General features: G+C 39.0%; 1 protein-coding gene across 2 annotated transcripts in view; it reads left to right on the top strand.

Moving 5' to 3' along the window:
• Window positions 1-25,591, top strand: part of LOC113892965 (schwannomin-interacting protein 1) — an 883,273-nt gene that overhangs the window by 315,839 nt on the left and 541,843 nt on the right. The gene's annotated exons all lie outside the window — the stretch shown is intronic.

Genomic DNA, 25,591 nt, shown 5'->3' with positions numbered 1-25,591 from the left:
GGGGAAGGTAAAATTGCTATTTAAATGATTTATTTTAAGAAAAGGTGGCATTTCCTTGACAAAGGTAAGAAGATTAGTTATAAAGTTATCTAGTGAAAGAGCATTCTAGGCAGAAGGCATTTCTCATGCCTCTGAGGAAGGAGCATGCCCAGAGTGTCAAAGGAAGAGGAAGAAGGACAGACTGGTTGGAGGTGACAGAGCACAGGGGTAGGAGATGAGATCATAGAATTAATTAGGGGCTGGGTAATGAGAGCATGTGGGACCAAGTCAACCATTACAAAGTGTCTAGTTTTCACTCTGAGGGCTATAGGAGCTTTTGCAGGGTTTTGAGAGGAGGCCTTGCTTCACCTGACTCACATTTTATAAGGATCTCTCTGGAAAGTGTTTTGACAGTAGATTGTGGGAAGCCATGGGAATCTATTGTGGTGTTCCTGGAGAGAAATGAGGTTGTAAGGACAATGGTTATTAGCAGTGGAGGTCAGAAAGTTGAATTTAGGATATATTTTTAAGGCACATCCAACATGATTCTCTGAGTTTGTATGTGAGTTCTGATTTTTTAAAAAGACTATTCAAAAATGACTTTATTTATTTGGGGCCTGAGGAACTGAAAGGTTGGAATTCCCATCAAGTGAGTAAGGACAAGGCATGAATATAATATTACTTGGAGAGAGAAGATCAGGACATATTGAGTGTTAAGACAGATATTAGATATCCTTGCAGATCTGGTAGAGAAGTACGAGCTAGAGATGTACATTTGAGAATTCTTGGTGTAGAGATGACATTTAAAGTTATATGACTAGATCACACAGAGTAAGTCTCAGATCATCTTCCTGTCTTGGGTTTAATAGCTAAACTGAACTAGAAGCCTGAAATGAGATAGGAAAACCTCCTTCTCTCAGAAATTCATTGTCTCTTACAGTTTGGTCTGGGTTTTTCTGACTAGCAGTTCCCCCTCCCTCCCTTCTTCCTCCCACTGTGTCTTCTTATCATCAACATCACCAACCTCCTCCATTTAAAGAAAAGGAAGAGAAACAGAGAGAGAAGAGGAAAGAGGGAAGGGAAAGAGTTTTTATACTACTGATCATATAGTCATATATGATCATATATGATCATATAATCCTACTTCTTATTTTCACAATGTAATATATATACATATATATATATACATACACACATATATATGTACACACATATATATGTAGTGACTGACGAGCAACTTATCCATATATATGTATGTATAAAAATTAGTTAACAATGAAAAAATTTTTGATTATTTATATATCTAAAGAACCAAGGAGATAAAATGGACAGTTTTATTTATCTGTTTTATATTGGAGTATAGTTGATTAACACGTTAGTTTCATGTGTACAACAAAGTGATTCAGTTATACATATACATGTATCTATTCTTTTTCAGTTCTTTTCCCAATTAGGTTGTTACAGAATATTGTGCAGAGTTCCCTGTGCTAAACAGTAGGTCTTTTGTTGGTTATCGATTTTAAATATAGCTATGTGTACATGTCAATCCAAACTCCTTCTTAACTTCCCTTAACCCCTGGTAACCATACATTCATTCTCTAAGTCTTTGCATCTGTTTCTGTTTTGTAAATAAGTTCATACATATCATTTTTGAAAGGTTCTACATAAAAGCGATGTCATATGATGTTTCTCATTCTCTGACTTGCTTCATTCAATATGACACTCTCTAGGTCCATCCATGTTGCTCAAATGCCATTATTTCATTCTTTGTAGTGGCTGAGTAATGTATTTTCCCACTTTCAAATTTCATTGAAAAGGGCGATGAAGAATGTTTGTTGTGAAAGAGAAGGCAGCCAGTGAGTTTTACTAAAGAACTTTGTACAGCATGAGGAGACAGTTGTTTACTTCCGTTTCACTTTCAAATCCTCAAGTGTCTGGACTTTTAAAGTTACCCAATAAGGTCAAGATTCAGCAATAAGGCAGGCTTTTCATAATGTGATATATGATTAGCTACATTTTACCAAGAACTGCTTTTTCTCCCCCTGAAACCACAACCTGTCTCACAGATGAGCTGGAATCGTGTGGAAAGTGTTGCTGTATGCACTGTCCTGAAGTAACTATTTCCTCTCCACTCCACTGGATGCCCACAGGAACACCAGGGAGACCCAGGATCTCCTGCCCACGGAATAGAGCCCAGCGTTTGCACATCTGACCATAAACCTGTCATCCCTGGCATGAACATGTATAAGTATTGGTCAGGGGAACCTTTACCTACCTCTCGCCCTGCACGTGGCCTCTCTCCAGATTGCTTTCTCTACATCACTGGGACCTGCGGGCTGATCCCTCCACAGAACTTTTGCCTCGCTGCTTCTTCCACCCTCACCATCATTGATGCTGATCACCTTCTCCTGTACCAGGATGAATGGGTCCTTCTGCAGAAAATTGCAGACAGAAGCCTAGTTCAAAAAGCCTCCATTTAACACTCACTTCTTACCCCATTTCCCTCTCCTCCATCTCAATTTCCTTCTTTTGAATGTTCTCAATTACAACTTTTCTGAAATTAAACTCATATTACTCTTCTTAGTTTAAGTGTATTACCTTGGCCATGACCAAGGTCTGGCTTAGGGAAAGTTAACAAGGAAAATAAAGAGCCGCCGTAAGATTAAGTTCATTAAAAAGTGAAAAGAGTAGATTGAAAGATTTAAAAAAGAAAATTGACATAATAAATAAGTAAATCACTTTAATAAATAATAGTTTTTTTATGTAGGTGTAAGAAAGTAAAAAATAATCAAGGACCTTGTCTTTTGATAGTAAGCAACATTTCCTCTTTCATAAGGAGCAGAGTGAAGCATAGAGAGATGATAAATGAGCACAACAGCTGCTGCGTTGGCTCAAAAGCTAGTAATGTGATAGTAATGAACCCAAAGGATGATGGGCCCTTGCAGGTTGCCCAATAATGAAATATTGAGTAAATACCACAGCAATTGTTCCTCCCCACCAGACAAATACACATCTGTGCAAGTGGCCATCTGGCAGGATTTGGTAGATGAAATTGTCATACTTCATTATCTGAGTTTCTGTGAGACCCCTAACAAAACATTCACCAGCCCTATCACCCCCACAACAACTATTTTTATATAAAAACAAGACAATTACCTGGTATCTCTGCTAACATTTGGTCAGCTCATTTCAAGGGTGGTATTCAGGATTGCAAATTGACATTGTCTCACTGGAGGTCATTTGTTTGGTGTTATTTAGCCCTATTCTGGGCTTTCCTGGTGACTCAGTGGCAAAGAGCCCACCTGATATGCAGGAGATTCAGGTTCAGTTACTGGGTCTGGAAAATCCCCTGGAGAAGGAAATGGTAACCCACTCCAGTATGGTTGCCTAGGAAATCCCATGGACAAAGGAGCCTGGTGGGCTACAGTCCATGGGGTCGCAAAGAGTCGGACATGACTTAGCAACAAAAAAGCCCTATTCTGACAGAAAACATAAAGGTATAGTTTTTAATATTAATAATGGGTTCTATTTTTACTAGGTGCCTGGAGAAGAATAAAAAATACCTGAATCCAAGTAGGAGAATAGGTGGAAATTCTTCAACTTTTGTTTAATGAAAACTGAATTCCTTTAGACAAGCTAGTTCTAAAACAGCTACCTCTTGCTCTTTCTCAGAATGCTAAATAACTATTTTGCATATTGCTGGTTTCAATAATAGTTTAATACAGAAATTTGGAACTTTCCAAAGAAGGGACACTTTTTACTGTTCTCCGTTGTTAGCACATCTTGCTATCATCACTCTACTTTTCATTGATTTCGAGATAAGAATTGCATATTAGCAAAGCTAGGAAACAGGGATTTGTAGTTTGATGCAGACTTCTAAATGGTCAATAAACATAATCTATGAAAATGTTATTAATAGAAGTTGAGGACATAGTAGACACTCAAAAGTACTTCCTGATTTGTTGTGAAGGACCCTGTGGTCTAAAGGAAATGGATTTCCTAGAACTATTGGTATAGGAATTAAAACTGCATATAATAAATGGAACTCCCAGACAAAGAAATCTTTGTTCTTGTTCCTTTCACTGCAAAGGAGAAGTTGTAGGAGTCTGTGTCTAGCACCTAGTAGGTACTCCATGAACATTTCTTCAATGAATCTATAACAGAAAATATTTATAATATACTCCCTGTGGCTCTCCCAGAGGTACTATTTCCTCAGCTCTACTGCTAGAGATTTAAAATTGTTCTGCAGTTTGTAATGGAAAGAAATGGAATGGCACCTCTACAATTTGGGAGGCAGAAATGAGAGCTACAGCTAGTGCAGAGAGTCAGACAGAGCAATGTGGAAGTGACTCATGAGTTAAAATTCATCATAGATCCTCCAATTGACTAATTAATCCACCCATCATTCAAGAGTTTATGTGGCTCTTTCCCTCTAGTTCAGTTCAGTTCAGCTCAGTCACTCAGTCGTGTCCGACTCTTTGCTACCCCATGAACTGCAGCACCCCAGGCCTCCCTGTCCATCACCAACTCCTGGAGTCCACCCAAACCCATGTCCATTGAGTCACTGATGCCATCCAACCATCTCATCCTCTGTCATCCCCTTCTCCTGCCCCCAATCTTTCCCAGCATCAGGATCTTTTCCAATGAGTCAGCTCTTCCCATCAGTTGGCCAAAGTATTGGTGTTTCAACTTCAACATCAGTCCTTCCAATGAATACCCAGGACTGATCTCCTTTAGGATGGACTTGTTGGATCCAGACAGTGCTTTTCAAAGTCATAGTCATTGGATACTTTATAGCTAATATAGATTTGTGTACAGGATGGGGGTATATGTCCATTCATTGTCTTAAATGTCCTGGTTTGTTCATAATGTTTCAAAACCATTTCAGTGCAAAATGAAACACTTCATAGGCTCAGAGTAAAGTATCCTATATATTCTGGCTCTTAATCTGGTATTTAGTCTTATGTCAAGAATTGAACCTGGCAGTGATGTTGTGGAGTGATGCCTGTATTGTACTGAATTCATTACCATCTACACACCCTGAAGGGCGAAGGATGTAGGCAGGTACCCAACTCAAGAGATGAGTCTTGACAGGACTGTCTTCTAATATAAAGTATAATCATCTTGGTCTGTCTCTTGTGATATCATCCTATTGACTGATATTTTGCTTTTAGAATATTCTCTAACAGAAGCTGTATGTTACATGTTGTTAAATATGTTGCTCTGTTAGAGGGTAGTGTTTTGAGATGTGCTAAAGTTTTTGAGAGTGGTTGTAGAGTGCTGGGGCGTATGATGCATATCACCACTAAGTGTGTAAAACCGCACCCACTCTGCTACTCTTTGTCCCTTTGTCTTGATCACTTTCTCATATTTTATATATTTATTAGTTATTGTCCCTTGCTCACACTAGAATGTAAGGTCCATGAGGGCAGGCAATTTGTCTGCCTGTTTACCAATTCACCCTGGTGTTTAAATCCTGACATAGGATGAACACTTAAAACATTTGTTGAATTAATAAACAATGTATTCTGTGATAATCCTAAATCTGAGCATGGATTTCTTTGCTCTCATGCTTTCTCTGTGCACTCTTTTGAATTATTTCGCTGGTTGCTCTGATCCAAAACCATCCATCGGGATCCAGATGTGTGATTTGGTTGAATCAGTCACCTCTCTTCTTTGTGATGTGACTTCTAGCTAAACAACTCTATTAATAGCTCATCCCATTGCCTGATGTGTCCTCAGGTTGGCCTCCGGTGGCCTCATGTTGGCCAAAAGCAATGGCTTCTGTGCTTCAGCTCCCTCTTACACTGGACAGAGTGAATTACCATCTTGTCTCACTGTCACTCTCGCCTTTAGCCAAGGACCACTCTCTCTTGGTTTTTAATTTGTCTTTCCACCCTGGTCCTCTTGGCAGGCTTTTCTGTACTGAGGGATTCTAACAACCACTTAAACTTAATGGAAGTTGGAACAGCACAGTAAACAAGAACTCAAGCATTTAATTTGTGCAAATATGGGTTCAAATCCTGGTGTCAGCACTTGCCAGTTTGTGCCCTTGGACAAGTTACTTAATCTTCCCGACCTCTCAGTTTCCTTATCTGTAAAAATGAGTTAGTGATAATATTCATTTCACATAGTGGCATAGAGTAATCCTTCAATAACCATTGCCTCTTGATATTACTGGCAATTTGTGTCTAGACATGCCTCCCCAGGCTGATACATCTGCTGACTCTCTGGACCCATCTCTCATGGGCCCCACTCATTTTAAAGTTAAGAATCATCTGGCAAAAGCAGAGCTGCCTGTCTCCTCGCCCATATCTCCCTCCATGACCAATAACCTAGGGGTTACCCACCTGTAGTTTGCAGGGGACAACAATATTTAAAAAGACATTTTTTTGATAGGGGAAAAAGTTTACATTATAAAAATGCTAATTTTTACTTAATAATTAATGACCTTTAGAAAATACTAGTTTCTCCTATCTCCATGATTTTACTAAAAGTATTTTAATTCCCCCCCAAATCTAGAAAGGATAAAATCTTGTAGTACGGAATGAATAGTCCTTCTCCAAAAAGAGCATCTAGCAACTGTATCTGTACTGTGCCATCTATGAATTTGCATCCTTACCTATTGTGCTGCCTTTCTGTTTGTTTGTTTTTCTCATTTCAATGGAGACTGGTGAAAATTTTGTACAGAAAAGCACTGGGTGACAGTCTGGCATTTGAAATCCCATCTTTATCGTGTCAAAACTATCTCAAGATACTTTGAAATCTTCTAGGGAAGATTCTGTAGCCTCCTTTAAATATTCTCCTACCATCTGTCAGAAATGTTAATCCCATTTGAAACCTAATGACCTGTATGTTGTAATTTACTTTAGTTCACTTGAGTATCTCCTCAAATACTCCATCAAATAATAGATACACACCTACATACTAGACACTTTGCTTGCATAATCTACATAGAATTGGGGCATAGATCCATAATCCAGACAAAACCCCATAGACCATCTTCCAGACAAAATTTGTTCAAAGGCCAGAATTTTTTTCCATCTCACATAGAATTGAGACTTCACTCCCACCAGCTAGCTTCACCCGAAATGCCCTCAGTCCCAGAACATCCTGAAGAGATGGTATAATCAGATATGCTCAATAATGCAAGAAGTAATAACTGCTCAAACAATATAAAGAATGTCACAAGACAGCATATGATTAATTGCCAAATTAATGGTATTGAAAATCTATGCCTCAGTAGCCCAGAATTAGTGAGTGCTCACTGATGGCTTTGAATGTTTGTTCTAACTTATTTGTAAAATAGCACATTGCTGCCTTCACTACTTTTTTTTCAGATACCTCTCTATATTTCTGTTCCAACTTTCTGATTCTTGTCTAATTCCTGACCTTATCAGCAATCTTTCTAACCACCATCTCCAGCCTCTCCTCTTTACTTAAGTTCTTCCAACTCCTTTGATTAAGACTTTTCACTTTCTAAATGCACCAATAGAGTGATTTTCATAAAGGATCATCTATGTTTGTCCTAGCCTCTATTATTTTTCACAAAATCCCAATTATTACTTACCTAATCGTCCTTTTCTAACTGGTTTGTGCTACCGTAAGGATGTTACCTCTTTCTTCTTCCACGACTAAACATTCCCCACCACATTTTCCCCTTGTTTCAGATATCTAATCATGATGATTTTTGGTTAGCAGACCTATGGTTTTTTTTAGAATGAAATTGCAGTTCTTAACACTGACCTTGGATCAGAAGACCAAGTCTTAAGTAATGAAGAGCCCATAGTAACTAACTTTGAACAAGTCACTGGCCCAGTAAAAAACCACAGAGTAAAATGGTGATTCTAGAAAGTGGTACTTTAAAATTGTTGTTACTTAGTGAAATAAAAGTAAGGCAATCCATGAAGTAGCCTTTGTCCCTAACAACAGTAAAAATTGTCTTCTAAAATATTGCTGATCCATGCAATCCATAAGTCTGAGAATGCCTAGGTTAGCAAGTGTGGTAAGAGATGTGGGCAGGGTAACAATGTAGCTTAGCTTTTATCAGATGATGCTTAACTTTAAATCCAGTGGGGCCTGAGAGAGATGTGTCTGGAGAGTCAGTGAGTGATTAAGCCCAGAGAGGTATGTCTAGACACAAGCTATAAATTATTGGATTGGCCAAAAAGTTCATTTTGGTTTTTCCATAAGAATAGTGAGAAGAAAATAGAGAGCCCAGAAATAAACCCATGCACAGATGGTTGATTAATTTATGAAAAGGAGGCAAGAATATACATTGGAGGCAAGAGTATTAGTCTCTTCAATATATGGTTTGGGAAAACTGGACAGCTACCTGCAAAAGAATGAAGCTGGACCCCACCTTACAACACACACAAAAATCAGCTCAAAATGGATTAAAGATGTGAATGTAATGACTATGCCAAAGCTTTTGACTGTGTGGATCAGAATAAACTGTGGAAAATTCTGAAATAGATGAGAATACCAGACCACCTGACTTACCTTTTGAGAAATATGAATGCAGATTTCTCTGCATTCAGGAAGTAACAATTAGAACTGGACATGGAACAACAGACTGGTTCCAAATAGGGAAAGGAGTACATCAAGACTGTATATTGTCACCCTGCTTAGTTAACTTCTATGCAGAGTCCATCATGAGAAATGCTGGGCTGAATGAACACAGCTGGAATCAAGATTGCAGGGAGAAATATCAATAACCTCAGATATGCAGATGACACCACCCTTATGGCAGAAAGTAAAGAAGAACTAAAGAGCCTCTTGATGAAAGTGAAAGAGGAGAGTGAAAAAGTTGGCTTAAATCTCAACAATAACCCTGTATAAGAGACAGCAAAAGAGACACTGATGTATAGAACAGTCTTTTGGACTCTGTGGGCTGGTGCACTGGGACGACCCAGAGGGATGGTAGGGGGAGGGAGGAGGGGGGAGGGTTCAGGATGGGGAACACATGTATACCTGTGGCAGATTCATTTTGATATATGGGAAAACCAATACAATGTTGTAAAATAAAATAAAATTTTTAAAAAAAGCTCAACATTCAGAAAACTAAAAACAAAACAAAACAAACAAACAAAACTCAACATTCAGGAAACAAAGATCATGGCATCCGGTCCCATCACTTCATGGCAAATAGATGGGGAAACAGTGGAAACAGTGTCAGACTTTATTTTGGGGGGCTCCAAAAACACTGCAGATGGTGACTGCAGCCATGAAATTAAAAGGCACTTGCTCCTTGGAAGGAAAGTTATGACCAACCTAGATAGCATATTCAAAAGCAGAGACATTACTTTGCCAACAAAGGTCCGTCTAGTCAAGGCTATGGTTTTTCCAGTAATCATGTATGGATATGAGAGTTGGACTGTGAAGAAAGCTGAGCGCCAAAGAATTGATGCTTTTGAACTGTGGTGTTGGAGAAGACTCTTGAGAGTCCCTTGGACTGTAAGGAGATCCAACCAGTCCATCCTAAAGGAAATCAGGCCTGAATATTCATTGGAAAGACTGATGCTAAAGCTGAAACTCCAATACTTTGGCCACCTGATGTGAAGAACTGACTCATTTGAAAAGACCCAGATGCTAGGAAAGATTGAGGGCAGGAGGAGAAGGGGACAACAGAGGATGAGATGGTTGGATGGCATCATCGACTCAGTGGAGATGAGTTTGGGTAAACTCTGGGAGCTGGTGATGAACAGGGAGGCCTGGCGTGCTACAGTCCATGGGGTCACAAAGAGTTGGACATGCCTGAGTGACTGAACTGAACTGACTGAAGGCCTGAAACCATAAAGCTCCTAGAAGAAAACACAAGGATAGGCTCCTTTATTAGTCTTGATGATGACTTTCAGGATACAATACCAAAAGCAAAGACAGCAAAAGTTAAAAGAAACAAATAGACTACATCATAAAAAGCTTCTACATAGCAAAGAAAATCATAAACAAAATGAAAAGTTAAGCTATGGAATGGATAAAATATTTGCAAAGTGTATATCTTACAAGGAGTTAATATCCAAAGTATATAAGGAACTCATACAACTGAATAGCCAAAAAAAAAAAAAAAAAACCAAAACCTGATAAAAAAAAAATTAGGCAGAGGAACTGAACAGACATTTTTCAAACAAAGTCATACAGATGGTCAACAGATACATGAGAAGGGGCTCAGTATTACCAGTCATCAGGGAAATGAAAACTAAAACAACAATCTATTACCTCACACCTGTTAAAATAGCTGTCACCAAAAAGAGAGGAGATAAGTGTTGTTGAGAATGTGGAGGAAAGGGAACCTTCCTCCTCTGTTGGTAGTAAACGCAAACGGTGCAGCCACTATGGAAAGGACTTCCCTGGTGGCTCAGACAGTAAAGCGTCTGCCTACACTGCGGGAGACCCAGGTTTGATCCCTGAATCTGGAAGATACTCTGCAGAAGGCAATGGCACCCTACTCCAGTACTCTTGCCTGGAAAATCCCATGGACAGAGAGCATGGTAGGCTACAATCTATGGGGTCGCAAAGAGTCGGACTCGACTGAGTGACTTCACGTTCACTTTCACTCTGGAAAACTGTATGAAGGTTCCTCAAAAAGTTAAAAATGCAACTACCATGTGATTCAGCAATCTTACTACTGGGTATGTATCCAGATATATATATATATATATATAATATTGTTCACCCATAAGGAAGAAGAAAACTGCCACTTGCAACAATGTGGATGAAACTCGAGGGCATTATGTTGAATGAAATAAATCAGGCAAAGACAAATAATGTGTGGTTATCACTTCAGTGTGGAATCTGAAAAGGTCAACCTCGTAGAAACAAAGAGTAGAATAGTGGTTGCCAAGGGCTGAGGTTTGCAGGAAATAGGGAGAGATTGGTGAAAGGGTACATACTTCCAGCTATGAGACGAATAAAATCTGAGGAGCAAATGTAAAATATGGTGACTATAGTTGATAGCACTCTATTTTATAACTGAAATTTACTAAGATAGTAGAACTAAATGTTCTCACTAAAATAAAATAGTATGTGATGTGATAGATGTATTAGCTAACTAGATGGAAGGGAATCCTTTCACAATTTGTGTACATATATATATATATATCAAATCATCACAATGTACACTTTAAATATTTTACTATTTTGCATGTCAATTATACATCACTAAAGTTGAAATTTTAAAAAGTTTAATGAGATCGATGACAATTTTCAGGGTTCTTTCTCAGTCCATTGTCTTTAATGAAAATTCATTAAATATTTGTAGCTCCTACTCTGTTTAAATCCCTGTTCAGTCATCACTTTTATTTATTTCAATAATTTATTTAACCATCATCTATGATATCCTTTTTCCAGTGAAGTGTTAAATAATAAAAATGTGCTATTCAAAAGTTTTATTTCAATAATATAGCAGTATTGTAATACTGATAATAACTCATGTTATATACCATTTGTCAGCTGTACAAGTGAATTTTCTTTCTCCTTTCAAGAACAGAGATAATATTTCAGGGAGGTAAGTGACCAATGTTATGTCTATATGACCTAAACATCAGGTTGACAGTCTGTACCTAAGGATTCAGATGTTGGGAGGAGGGTAGGGGAAACTAAAACAAATTCGTTTGATATTATAATACTTATATAAAAATATATGTAGAATTATTTTTATAAATGAATGTTGTATAACTTTCAAATTCATGGCTAACTGCCCCCAAGTGATACTTGTCATGAACATAAATAAAATTGAAGAGACCAATTTGGTACATAAATAACCCAAGGGTAGCTAAATGAAAAGTGAACAGTTTATCTCACATACAAATATGTTGTCTGGACAATGCCAAAAAAATGCACAATTTTAAATATTCAACGTATGTAGAAAGTTGGAATTATCTAGTTAAAATATCAGAATTGATCAATTTCTTTTTCTTGTGAGTAATCAACTGGCCCTAGACATAATCAATGAACAATTTACAGGGAAACAAAAATCATTCTTTTCAACCATATTCACACTCCTGAGAACTATCAGACAGGTTGCTGCTGCTGCTGCTAAGTCGCTTCAGTCGTGTCGGACTCTGTGCGACCCCAGAGATGGCAGCCCACCAGGCTCCCCCATCCCTGGGATTCTCCAGGCAAGAACTCTGGAGTGTGTTGCCATTTCCTTCTCCAATGCATGAAAGTAAAAAGTGAAAGTGAAGTCTCTCAGTCGTGTCCGACTCCTAGGGACCCCATGGACTGCAGCCTACCAGGCTCCTCCGTCCATGGGATTTTCCAGGCAAGAGTACTGGAGTGGGGTGCCATTGCCTTCTCCGATCAGACAGGTTAGGAAGCTTAAATTCTCATCCCACATTTTCCAAGTGTTAATGTGTGTTCAGGCAAAATGCTTTCTTTATGCATCAGCTTCTTCACATGTACATTCTTTTAATGAGCATAATCTTGCTAAAACCTCAATCGAATATGTCCCTACTCTGCTCAAAACCCTCCAATGGATTTCAGTCTTTGCAGTAATCTTTGAGACTGTGGATCTGAATGCCTATCTCTCTCCTGACCTCTACCCTGACTGATTCTCACTCATTCACCTGGTACCAGCCACTCTGGCCTTGACAGACCAAGCATCCTCCCTGCCCTCTTTCCCCCAGGTATCTATGTGGTTTGTTTCCCTCTTTCCTTAAGTCTTTATTTAAATGTCACATTCTCAATGAGGTAACCCAGTCTCAACAACACTCATTATGCCCCCCCTGCTCGATTTTTCTCCATGGTGCTTACAATTATCAAACATATTGTACATTTTCCTGATCTGTTTCACTGATTGTCTTCCTTCTTAGAATGACAGCACCACAAGAGCAGGGGTTTTATCTCTTTTGTTTCACTGTTGTATCTCCAGCACCTAGAAAGAAACTTAGTGGAACATAAAAGGCATTTAACAAATATTTGTTGAATGAACACATGAATCGGTCATTTATTTCCTGAGCACGTGAAACTTGCTGTGCATCATGCTGGCTGCTGAGATCCAAATGTGAATAAAATTGCAGTCCTAACCCTTAGGAAGGTTACAGTCTGCAGATGTGACCCAGCTCTTGCCAAACAGCTTGGTTAGTTTAATGAGATACAAGGAGCATTGGTCACACGGAGGTTGGACTTTTATAAAACTGGGGGTGGTTTCATGGAGGAAGGGAATTTCAAGCTGAGACGTGTAGTGTTCCATCAATTGAGTGAAGCCAGAAGTACTACGGGGAGAACGAAGTCAAGTATAGGGGCACTTCTGACATCACAAATTTTTAAAAATTAAAAGAAATAGTGTATATGGAAGTGCTTTGCAAACTAATGTAATAATAGAATGTATGTATTATCATTATCTACCTTTGTTAATTTTTCTTTTCCCATTGGCATCATCTCCCAGAATGTCCAAGATACAACTTTATGGCAAAAGACAATCATATACATTGAGTTTTACTGAAATAGATTATAAATTGAGATATTCATATTGGTCAAAGAATATCTGTCAAAGGATATATGAAATGTTTGGCATGCCTAAGCATTTTGTAGATCTGTTTTTCAGTAATTAAAAGCTGTTATCTCTAATTTCTCAGGCTGAGTACAAATTAAGTAGGACACTGAAAAAAATTAGTCTTAAAATAAACCATGCTGTATTTCTCAAGTGTACAAATTGTTAATTAGAATTGAGAAGTGAACAGAAGGGGCTTAAAATAAAGACCTTCCATTTCAAATAAAAGCTGGAAATGGACCATATTTGGCACTAGCATTAAAAAAACTAAGGATTATGGGGACTGAAATGGAAATTGAGAATTTCTGAAATATTTAAATAATTTTAATGTAAAATTTTATATTGAGTGATTGAAATGTATATTTTGCCTTTTAGTAGTCGATTTTAATATTTTAAAATAAAAATAACTTTTTTGAAAGCATGAAAAATTATTTATTTTTGTATTTTTACATTTATTTTAATTTACATTTTCTATACTAGACTCAAACTTTGCACACTTTGAAATAAGCTGCATTTTGTTTTTCAATTATTTATATCAGAGTTTAGCAGACTATGCCTTGCAGACCAAATGTGCACCTGTTTTTGTAGTCTGCATGCTAAGGATGTATTTACATTTTAAATAGTTGGGAAAAAAATCAAAAGAACAGTAATATTTGTGGTATAAAATAATCATATGAAATTCTGTCTGTAATGTCTATCAGTGAAGCTTAATTGGGACCCAGTCATAGTTTATGTGTTGCTTATAACTGCTTTCCCATGACAACAGCAGAATTGAGTGGTGGCAACAGACTATGTGCCCCATGATGCTGAAAATATTGGCTGTCTTTTACGGAAAATGTTTGCTGATTCCTGCTTTCAATCAGTCCTTCCAGTAGAATACAAATTATATGAAAACCTTAATTATAATAACACAGTATATCTTCAAGGAAAATAACTTTTATATTTTAAGTCAACAATTATCAATCGTACATTTTTATATTCATTACTCTTCTAAATATCGCTGGCCCAATAATAGAACATAAAAAACCCACAACCTTACATGTATATTTTGAATTTTTGTATTTTTGGTATATGTTTGTCAATGGTGAAGGGTGCATGTATTTTATTTAACAGTGAAGGATGAATGTACTTTATTTGACAGTTTGTTCATATGGTTTGTAAGTATTTAGATATGTGGTAGATGGGGCTCCATTTGTGCTGTTGGCTCCACCTCTGCTATGTTAGGAAAGCTGAAAAACAGAGTAATCACTGAGAAACAGAAAGGGCGCAGGAAGTGAACAGGATTACGGCCAAGCAACTGATCTGACAGAAGACATTTTGAAAATTAAGCAAATTAGAATCAAAGAAGCTTGCATATCTCTGGACCCTATGGGAATCTGTGCCCCCTAAGAAGACAATTAACTCTTGGAAAAGCGTTCTCTTCCTAAGTTATTCCACACATTATGGAGGAGACGGCTGAAGCACAGTAAGATTGTTGGTCATACTGTTACTTATTATGAGATATGATTAACTGAATCAATCCATGCACTGAGTAATTTAAAGAACCCGGAGATTATAGGAAGATTTACTTTAAAAATTTTTATCATAATGACATACAAGGAATTTTCAACCTTATGACACTAAAGATGCAGTAATTAATGTTGCTTGTGATGGAGACTCGTTTGTCAGCAACATTTCTTGAGTATCTTCTGGGTTGCAGACACTGCCCTAGAAGCAATGGCATAGAGCTATGTAGTCCAACGTGGTGACCACAAGCCATATGTTGGCTGTTGAGCACTTCAGTAGTGGCTGGGCCAAACACAATTGTGATGTGTGCTCTAAGTGTAAAATGCATGCTGGATTTTGAAGACTCACTATGGGAAAAAAAAGAATGTAGAAGTCTTTATTCATAGTTCTTTATATTGGCTACATATTTAAAAAATAATATTTTAAATCTATTGAGTTACATAAAATATCATTAAAATTACTTTTACCTGTTCCCCTTTCCCTTTTATCATGTGGCTACTAAAAAGTTTTAAATTGCATATGTGGCTCCCATGATATTTCCATTGGACAGCACTGGAATGAAAGGAAGAAGGAGTGCCCTCAGGGAGCTCATGTTTTGGGCAGACCGATAAGTAAACAAGTAATGGCAGGTGACAGGCATACACTTATAGCTGCTCAGGTAGCATCCAGGCAAGTCACAGGTGTCTGCAGCAGGTGGTGATGGCTGCTCTGAATCTTCCAGTAGAAGCAGGAGAGAAACTTCAGCCAGGGGAGAATGTTCCAGGTAAAGAATACAGCATGTGCAAAGGCACAGTCATTTGAAATAGCGTATCATGTTTGTGCTTAGTCACTCACTTGTGTCTTGACTCTTTGCAAGCCCATGGACTGTAGATCACCAGGCTCCTCTGTACATGGGGATTCTCCAGGCAAGAATACTGGAGTGGGTTGCCATGCCCTCCTCCAGGGGATCTTCCCAACCCAGGGATCAAACGCAGGTCTCACACATTGCAGGGGAATTCTTTACTGTCTGAGCCATGAGGTAAGCCCAACATATCATGTTTGGGAAGCTATTAATAGTTTGGTATGTTTAAAGCTGGGCTTCCCTCATGGCTCAGTGTTAAAGAACTCATCTGCCAATGCAGGAGATCAGGGTTCAATCCCTGGGTCAGGAAGACCCCCTTGGAGAAGGAAATGGCAACCTATTCCAGTATTCTTGCCTGGAAAATCCCATGGACAGAGGAACCTGGTGTGTTACAGTCCATGGGATGGCAAAAGAGTGGGACACGAATTAGCAACTAAACAGCAACAGTATACTTAAAACTAGGGTGGGTTTGTGGGAATGAGAGAGGCAAAGCTAGAGAGAGGCAAAGCTAGAGAGACAGGCATCACGGATGAAGGGTTTGAAGGGCATTAAGGAAAGTTTTGGGGAAATTTGACCCCGGTCTCACATCTAAAAATTTGTCATTTTCCAATAATGTTGAAAAGGCACTTACAAGCTTTGGAGTGAACCTTCTTCAAAACAGTTTAATGTGAATTCTAGAAATGATATTGATTATTCCTTTTCTGTTGATCCATGAATCAATGAATGTATGACTTAGACAACCGGAAAAGCATGCCCAGAGTACTGCTGTGTGGTTTACAAAATGTAAATATTGCCTAGAAAGGTGCTGAAAAGTCAAAAGACCCTTTTAAGTAACAGAGCAAATGGTTTTGGAGGATGCAAAAATTACTTACACAGAGGCTACTTCCTTCAGTTGTAATTCACTAATTATTTATGCAAAAAGCAAGCAATATTTCACTGTCAAGGAGACGCTGCAACTTAGGTGACTTATGCAGTCTTCATAAGAAAGAGACAAATGACCATGACATCAAGGACTTTGTAAGAAAATCATTTTTCAAGGCCAGTTCTGTACTGAGAGATGATCATCCTGGCATAACTATTCTTGACTCTTGATGGAAGAGCCTTCTTCTGCCAACAGCTGTGACTGTCTGACTCTCCAAGCAAAGCTTCAGCTTATTCAATATCCTGGGACCAGTTGCTTCCTAAGTAGAAAACACTTTAAGGACCCTAAATTTAGCACATTGAAGTGTTAGTCACTCAGTCGTGTCCGACTCCTTGTGATTGCATGGACTGGGACTCGCCAGGCTCTTCTGTCCATGGGATTTTCCAGGCAAGAATACTGGAGCTGGATGCCATTTCCTTCTCCAGGAGATCTTCCTGACCCAGGGATCGAACCTGGGTCTCCTGCGTTGCAGGCAGACTCTTTACCATGAAAGCCGCCAGGGAAGCTCAAATTTAGCACATTATTTGACTAAAAAACACTTCAGACATGTTCTGAGCTTGGACTCTGGGTCTGGTAACCAGACTTTACAAAAGCCCTTACTTTGAACCTCGGCAACTCATAAATGGGAACCTGCCATTTTCTTTCATCTTATCGAGGTGCTGTGCTTCATATACTTGTCTTGATCTTCTTTCTCTCCATGCCTGTTCTACTCCAATGACCTGTCTTATCAGTCTCCCTCTCTGTACTTGTCTATACATGTGAACATGTCACAGTTCTTGGTCTTTTCTACCCATTGGCCAGTGCCTAACAGTTGATAGACCTGTATACCCTCTATTTCTGCATCAATAACAGAAATTTTAGACTCCATGTTGAAAATGCTCACTGAGAAGTATACACTGTTTAAGAAATCAGGAAAGCACAGGCTTTTGAAAGCACTGTCTTTGAGCCTTACTCTTATAGTTTTTCGATGTGGTATCTGACTACTTGTATGAGCTTAGACTTATTCTTCACAGGTGAACTATTCCATTGTAATGCCAAAGTTGAATTTTCAAAGGTGGTTGAACTTTTCAATTTTCACTTTATTCTTTTTTGATTCCTTAATTCTTTTGAACCAGAAAGTAGACTTGATTGCTGGGGGTTGGAGGTAAATTAATTGTTCAGTTGGATTGTAGAAAGTAGCATGAATGGTTCTGAAAGCGAAACACTTTCATTAATATAAACAGCCCATTTTCTCTATACTCCTGCTAATTTTTCTGGTTTCCAATCAAGACACACTGGACAACTTTAGCCTATCACAGAAGAGCCCAGTATCTGATCCTGGTGCTCACTCAGCAAAGGAAGTATGGCTGAAGCACTTTCTTCCAAGTGCTTTTTACATGCTCAGACTCTGAGTTTCATTGGTTTACCTTGGTCAGGAACTAGGCCTGCTCACCTCTTTCTTTTGCAGATGGTTTGTTGTATCCTCAGACCTACACCCTATAAACACAAGGGAAATAAAGTTAAATGGCATGAATAGGCAATCACAAACCTATTGCTTTGTTCTGGCTCGGGCTATTAGCTGCTGTGTCGGTTATCTGTTTTTTGGTAGTCATTTGAGATGCTGAGTAACTGGAAGAAAGTGACTGGTTTTTAAGTAATTGAAGAACAATACTTCTCCAGGCGAGTCACCTACATTGGAACAATTTTCACTTCTTCATCTGAAACTATATAAAGCAAGGTTAATTTTGTGCTTTTAGGCTCTCATCATCCAGTGTTCTTGCCTGGGAAATGCCCTGGACAGAAGAGCCTAGTCCATGGGGCTGCATAAGAATCGGATATGACTTAGCAACTAAACAACAAGACATAAGGAAGACAGAATCAATAGCTGTGACTTTCTCTCTTTGAAAACAGAATCCATCCCTAACGATGAAAACTCTTCAAAGGCAAAGTATTTTCTTGGGTGATTTGAAGCTGAGAAAACTGCGTTCAGCAGCCCCACACATCTGCATTCTTATCACCTAATTTATAGTATTTGGGGAGCAGAGCAGGCAGTAATGAAGGTTAATCTCAGTGTCTGTGTGTTGTCATCAGCAATTCACTTTGTAGAGCTGGGATTTGCCGAGCTTTGCCACACCAGGCAATCAGTTCCAGCCACAATCAGGTGGTAAGTAGAGGTATTTAGATAAAAAGAATATTTCTTCCTGAAGGGAGGTGGTTGATTTTCAAGAAACCTTTCCTGGAGGTATAATATCAAACAGATCATTGACTCCTGGGGTGGTTGTTTTTGTTTGTTTTGAAACTTTCAAAATATTTAGGAATTGTAATGTCTTTTGACTCATCTCACAGGCAAGTGTTCTCTTGGAGAAAGAGGTAGTGAATTTGCATCTTTCTCTTTTGTGAGTGCCCTGATTGGGGTCAGGTCATGGGGCTTGTGAGCACAACCTTGTTTTTATGTCGGCTGACACTGTACTCTTTGAGCTCTGGGCCAGCCCTCCCAGGAAACCTCTGAGCTCTCTCAGGCAGGAAAGCAGGTAATTGAAAGCAGCTCTGGAAGCTGTATCTGTTCACCATCATCAGTTATTATCACCTCGACACAGCCTCTCGTGAAGGCTTTGTATCTGAAGACTCTGCCTCTGAAGTCACAGTGGCAATTAATAATGTCCACACCGAAATAAAAATTCCTACCACAGCTCTTGCTAGTAATATAAGATTTTTCCTGTTTCTTTCATAAATTAGTTGATAACTGTCTCTGCTTCTCTTTTGAGTGAAAGGATTTTAATTACACAATGTACAGGAGCACAAAGCTTCATCTCACAGGCAACCGACAATGGAGGCTTGTGATAAAAGCACATTAAACCTTCATTGAGGTTGTTTACACATTTGTAACGGTGGCTGTGGTCGTCTCTGATAGCAGGGACAATAAATCAAAACCTGAGGATGTTCTTTTCATTAGCCAATGATTTTATAGCCTGTGGTGGCTTTTTAACTATCCATGCGTAAAATAGAGTGATATAATTTGTAATTACTGGAAATAACTAGCTTTAATTCCCTCCACAGATATTTAGAGCTTTCATGTGATTTGAAAGACTCAAGTTGACTTCAAAATAATGCATTGGTAGTCCCCTGTTAGTGACTGCAGCCCACTGTGTACTTGGAGAATTTCTGTAGGTGTCTTTCTCAGCCTTTACTAGGGGTTACTTTAGTCCTGTAACTCAGAGTATGACCATCAGAGTGGCAATGTTGATCCTAGACAGATGACAAGAAAAGCTGCCTGGTATCCTGGGGAAAAGATGGAATGGGAAGATGAAATGAAACATGAGAAGAAATGTGGGGAGAGACTTCTCTCTGAGAAAGCTGGAGAGATCTGTTCTTATCGTAGGTGTACTGAGTACCAGGTGTGTGGACTTTGGCTTGTTCCCCAATCTCTCTCAACATCAGTTTACTCATCTGTAAAATGGGAGTGTAATAGCTGCCTTGTTTCAGGACTGATGAGATGATGCTATGACAGTGCTGCACACAGATTTTGGTTTGGTAAAAGGTGCCCAGTATGTCTAGACTCTGTTCACTCACCTGCAGCCTGTGCCAGAGAGTGGTCTGATTCATCCTCAACTTTTCCAGAAGTGTATGAAAAATCAGCAGTGCTTTGGCTCATCTGAAGTCCCCCAGATATCATCATTTTATTTTCTAGCAGGGACTCACAAATGAAAACTTGCATTTCAGAACCCTAATCTGATGCCTGAGATGTGGATTTAATTTATAATTTGAATTCAAAGGCCAGCCTAAACAATCAATGTTAGAGAAAATATGGCAGAAAGGAGAAATTTTGACACCAGGGATATCTAGTGTGAAATGCTAAGTTTTCTTGAGTGTCAGAAGGTTTGCAAAGTTCTTTCATTGAAAAATATTGTGACAGAGACAGGCAGTCTTAAAATCCCAAGAGGGTGGTTGACAGCATGGATGCCATTTACAAGTGGTCCTTGGAGAGAATAATGTTTCTCCCAGCCCCTGTGGTCTCATCAAGACATCAGGAAACAGTTTCTGGTTGCTTTGTTTACCATCAGTTGTTGATGTGTTTAAGGCTGACACATTTTCATTTTGCGTGTCTATTTTCTCCAAGCAGCTAGTGATATAAAGGGCACCAAAACTCTAGATATGAAATGTCAAGCTAGAACTTTCCTGTGTCTTCTAATAAAATACATACCATCAATTAATTCTGCTTTGAATCTGCCTTAGATGTCACTGTCATATTATTATTATATTAATATGTAGAACTTATTAATACAGTGCTGACAAATTAAAATATAAGTTTATATAACAATATATAATAGCATACATTAATAATTTTATATTATATATTATGAAAGTATCTCTCTATGCTTAGCACCTGCCGTGTGCCAGACTTTATATACATTGTTTTAAAGCCTCACAATTACTTTAAAGCAAGTAACATGGAAATTGTCCCAAGGCTGAAGGCAAGGAAAGTGAGAGAAGTTCAAAGAGGTTTAGCGAATTTTTCAATACCACATAGCTGATATCAAAGCCAGGATTCAAATACAGTCTGGTCTAACTCCAAAACCCAGGCAGTTTTCACCACATTCTGCTGCATCCCTTTCCTGGAAACTGGACCACACACTCGTAAAAAAGATGTGTTATATACAGAACAGCACAGTCTACAGCTGTTCATAACTGCTCATAAGTATCACTTTCATGTGGGCAAATTTTAACTACTGCATGAACTACATTTACAAGGAGATGCTTAATTTACTATGGGTTGTTTATGAGTGCTCTTGAGCAAGGTGAGTCATTTAGGACAGTTTATTTTCACAGTTACCCAAGGGGTGGATGAATAAAAGACAAAAAGAAAAATTTCAAGCAAACAGCCAGCACAAGGTGGACATAGAGGGTTATACATGCTTCCCATTGAACTTAGCCCTGATTCCTGTTTGTAATCCTGATCAGACATCACTGCTTTGCATTTCACAGAATCAACTTTTTAGTGAGTATAAAGCTTTTTGTTTTAGAAAATCTGAATTAAACTTTATTACTATAGGTTTGCTTGCTTTCTAATTTTTTAATTTTATTTATTTAGGCCCCCAAATTTAGAGCTATCCTTGACATCTTTTCTTACATCCCATCCCTAATCCATACAGGAACCCTGTTGGCTCACCTTAAAGATCTATCAAGAGTGTGAACTTATCTTACTACTTTTGCAGTTTCTTGCCCTATTCATTTCTTGCCCTGGATTTTTGTAATAAGCTGCTAACTAGCCTCAGTGCTGCAACCCAGTCCCTAGGGTCTTTCTCAACACAACAGTCAGAATTATTCTCTTAAAACTTTAGTCAGCAAGTCATTCCTCTTCTCTAACCCTGTGAGGGCTACCCCATCTCTCTCAGGGCAAAATCCTAGCTGTGCTATGAGATTTTCTCCCTCTCAATGCTTCTGCCCTCATTCCCTACAATACCTCTTACTCCCCTACTTTAGTCACCTGGCCTCCTTGCTGTTGTTTGAGGACCCAGATGTATTCCACCCTTGGGCCTTCACATTGATTGCTTGCTCCATCTGCCTGTAAGACCTTTCCCTAAAGATTTGTCTAGCCAATGACCTCACCTCTTGTAAGTTTTTGATCAGTGGTCACCTTCTCAATGAGGCTAACCTTCCATTGTAACCTGCCAATTTATTCTGTTCTACTACTTCTTTTTATAATCTACTTTATTTTTCATTATTTATTTTTGGCTGCACTGAGTCTTTGTTGCTCCTCACAGGCTTTCTCTAGTTGGAGTAAGTCGGGGGCTACTCTCCAGTTGCTTCTCATTGCGGTGGCTTCTCTCGTTGAGGAGCACTGGCTGTAGGGTGCAGGCTTCAGCAGTTGTAGCACACGAGCTCAGTAGCTGTGGCTCACGGGCTCTAGAGTTCAGGTTCAGTAGTTGTGGCACACGAGCTTAGTAGCTCTGTGGCATGTGGAATCTTCCCATACCAGGGATGGGTCCCATGTCCCTTGAGTTGACAGGCAGATTCTTAACCACTAGACCATCAGGGAAGCCCATTACTTTTTTTTTTAACAGAGCCATTATCAACTTATTTATTATGCCAGTTGTCTGAGTTCATCTGCTAGAATGTAGGCCATAAGAGAGCACTGAGCTTTGTTTCCCTAGTTGACCTATTTCAAGTGGCTAGAAAAGTGGCTTACTCCTTGGAAGGAAAGCTATGACCAACCTAGACAGCATATTGAAAAGCAGAGACATTACTTTGCCAACAAAGGTCCACCTAGTCAAGGCTATGGTTTTTCCAGTGGTCATGTATGGATGTGAGAGTTGGACTATACAGAAAGCTGAGTGCCGAAGAATTGATGCTTTTGAACTGTGGTGTTGGTGAAGACTCTTGAGAGTCCCTTGGACTGCCAGGAGATCCAACCAGTCCATCCTAAAGGAGATCAGTCCTGGGTGCTCGTTGAAAGGACTGATGTTGAAGCTGAAACTCTAATACTTTAGCCACCTGATGGAAAGAGCTGACTCATTTGAAAAGACCCTGATGCTGGGAAAGATTGAGGGCAGGAGGAGAAGGGGACGACAGAGGATGAGATGGTTGGATCTCGGATCTCATCACCGACTCAATGGACATGGGTTTGGGTGGACTCCGGGAGTTGGTGATAGACAGGGAGGCCTGGTGTGCTATGGATCATGGGGTCACAAAGAGTCAGACACGACTGAGCAACTGAACTGAACTGAACTGAGAAAAGTGGCTGGCACATAATAGGTGTACAATACATGTTTGTAGAGTGTTGAATAAATAAAAATAGGGTGCCGGAATAATAAAAGAAAATAATAGTTCTTATGTTTCAATATTTGGTAGATGTTTTGTAAATGTATGTTTATGCACATGGACAATTTCCTATTAGACAAAGGTGGCATTTGACTAACATTTTGGACCAAAGTAGCATGAGAATCATTGCCTGATCTCTGACCCAAGTGGCCATTTAATGAATATAAGAGACCTTTGGCTGTTTCTGGAATGCAGAGGACTGACCTCTGGCTCTACACCTGGAGGGCTTGCTGCTCTTCAAAGGTTAAATGATGTTCAAGAGAAACAGTGACTTTTATGTTTGCTCCCAGCTCTACTTTTTAATGCCTGTAGTAACAGCAACTCTTCAAAGCAACAGTAGCATGAAATGATCAGTACCAGTATCAGTAGATGTTATAAACACCCCTTAACAAAAAATCGTGGAGGCACACAGAAGAGGTAAAGAAATACCAACAAAAATGTAGTCACATATCTATGCTAAGAAACCATCAATAAAAACAGTAATAAGAGAATCACTGTTTGTAGTAAACCAATTCTAAGACATAAAAGCAAGCAGCAGCAACAACAAACTCTAGTATGGACTTTCCATATAATGCCTACAATCACATTTTTTTTTAATTTTTTCACATTATTAAATTGAGCCAATCAGTTTGACCAAACTGACCCAATAGTTAGAAATTTGTGCCCATATTGACTGTACTCACAGGGCTTCCCTGGTGGCTCAGATGGTAAAGAATTCACTTGCAAGGCAAGAGATCCATTTCAATCTCTGGATCAAGAAGATCTCCTTGAGAAGGAAATGGCAACCCACTTCAGTATTCTTGCCTGGAGAATTCCATGGACAGAGAAGCCTGGAGGACTATAGTCCATGGCATTCCAAAGAGTTAGATACACCTGAGAGACTTCACACTCTCACTGTGGACTATACCCTGTGCTGTGCTGTGCTTAGTCGCTCAGTCATGTCTGACTCTTTGTGACCCCATGGACTGTAGCCCACCACACTCCTCTGTCCATGGGGATTCTCCAGGCAAGAATACTGGAGTGGGTTGTCATACCCTCCTCCAGGGGATCTTCCCAACCCAGGGATCAAACCCAGGTCTCCCGCATTGCAGGTGGATTTGTTACAGTCTGAGCCACTAGGGAAGCCAAGAATACTGAAGTGGGTAGCCTATCCCTTCTCCAGGGGAACTTCCTGACCCAGGAATTGAACTGGGGTCTCTTGCACTGCAGGCAGATTCTTTACTAGCTAAACTACCAAGGAAGCCCTGACTATACTCTCCCTGCCTCCAAAAGGGATTAAGAACAACCACAAAAGAGGAGTAGGTTACTTGCAAAGATCCTGATTGATCAACCAAAAAAAAAAAAAGGAAATCAAGGGAAAAAGTAAAAGATAAGAAACACTAGAGAGTAGAAGATTATAATTTTAAAAAAGAAGTATAAGTAATTGAACTTTTAAAAAGCATGAAGTTAAATAACAGGGTATATATAGGAATATACTTTTTAAAGCAATATTTAATAAATTTAACATAACATTAAGGTGTGTTAGGATATGATAGATAACGTTACAATAAAGTAAAATCTCAAAATACGAACAGCTTAATACAATATAAATGTATTTCTTTGCTCATGCTAAGCGTCCAATATAGTTTGAGAGTTGTGTCTGCCTCTAAGTGATAAGTTCTAAGCCAAGACTGATAGATTCCACCATCATTTAGATCTTATACATAGCGTTTTTGGTTACTACAGTCTGAGAAAAAGAGCTGGAGAGTTGGCCTTTAGCAATTAAATGCTTTGGCCTAGAAGTAACTTATATAACTTCTAGTCACCCCTTTTCAAAGGAGGGGGTCCATACTATGTCTTATAGTCATACCTGCCTCCAAAGGAGCAGAAACTTATAATCTATGTATCAGATATAGAGTAGAAATGGATATAGGTGAACATAATTAATACTATCAGAACTTAAATCTAAGCTACTTGACAAGGAAGGCAAAATCTGAGTGTTTCAACAACTCTCTTTGCCTAAGAAAAAAATCACACCAGTTTAAGAGAAAAAAGCTTTTACACATATCACACT

Source organism: Bos indicus x Bos taurus, chromosome 1 (genome assembly GCF_003369695.1).
Source record: "Bos indicus x Bos taurus breed Angus x Brahman F1 hybrid chromosome 1, Bos_hybrid_MaternalHap_v2.0, whole genome shotgun sequence".
Taxonomy (NCBI): domain Eukaryota; kingdom Metazoa; phylum Chordata; class Mammalia; order Artiodactyla; family Bovidae; genus Bos; species Bos indicus x Bos taurus.
The sequence above is the reverse complement of the archived record's forward strand: the minus strand, read 5'-3'. Positions and strand labels throughout refer to the sequence as shown.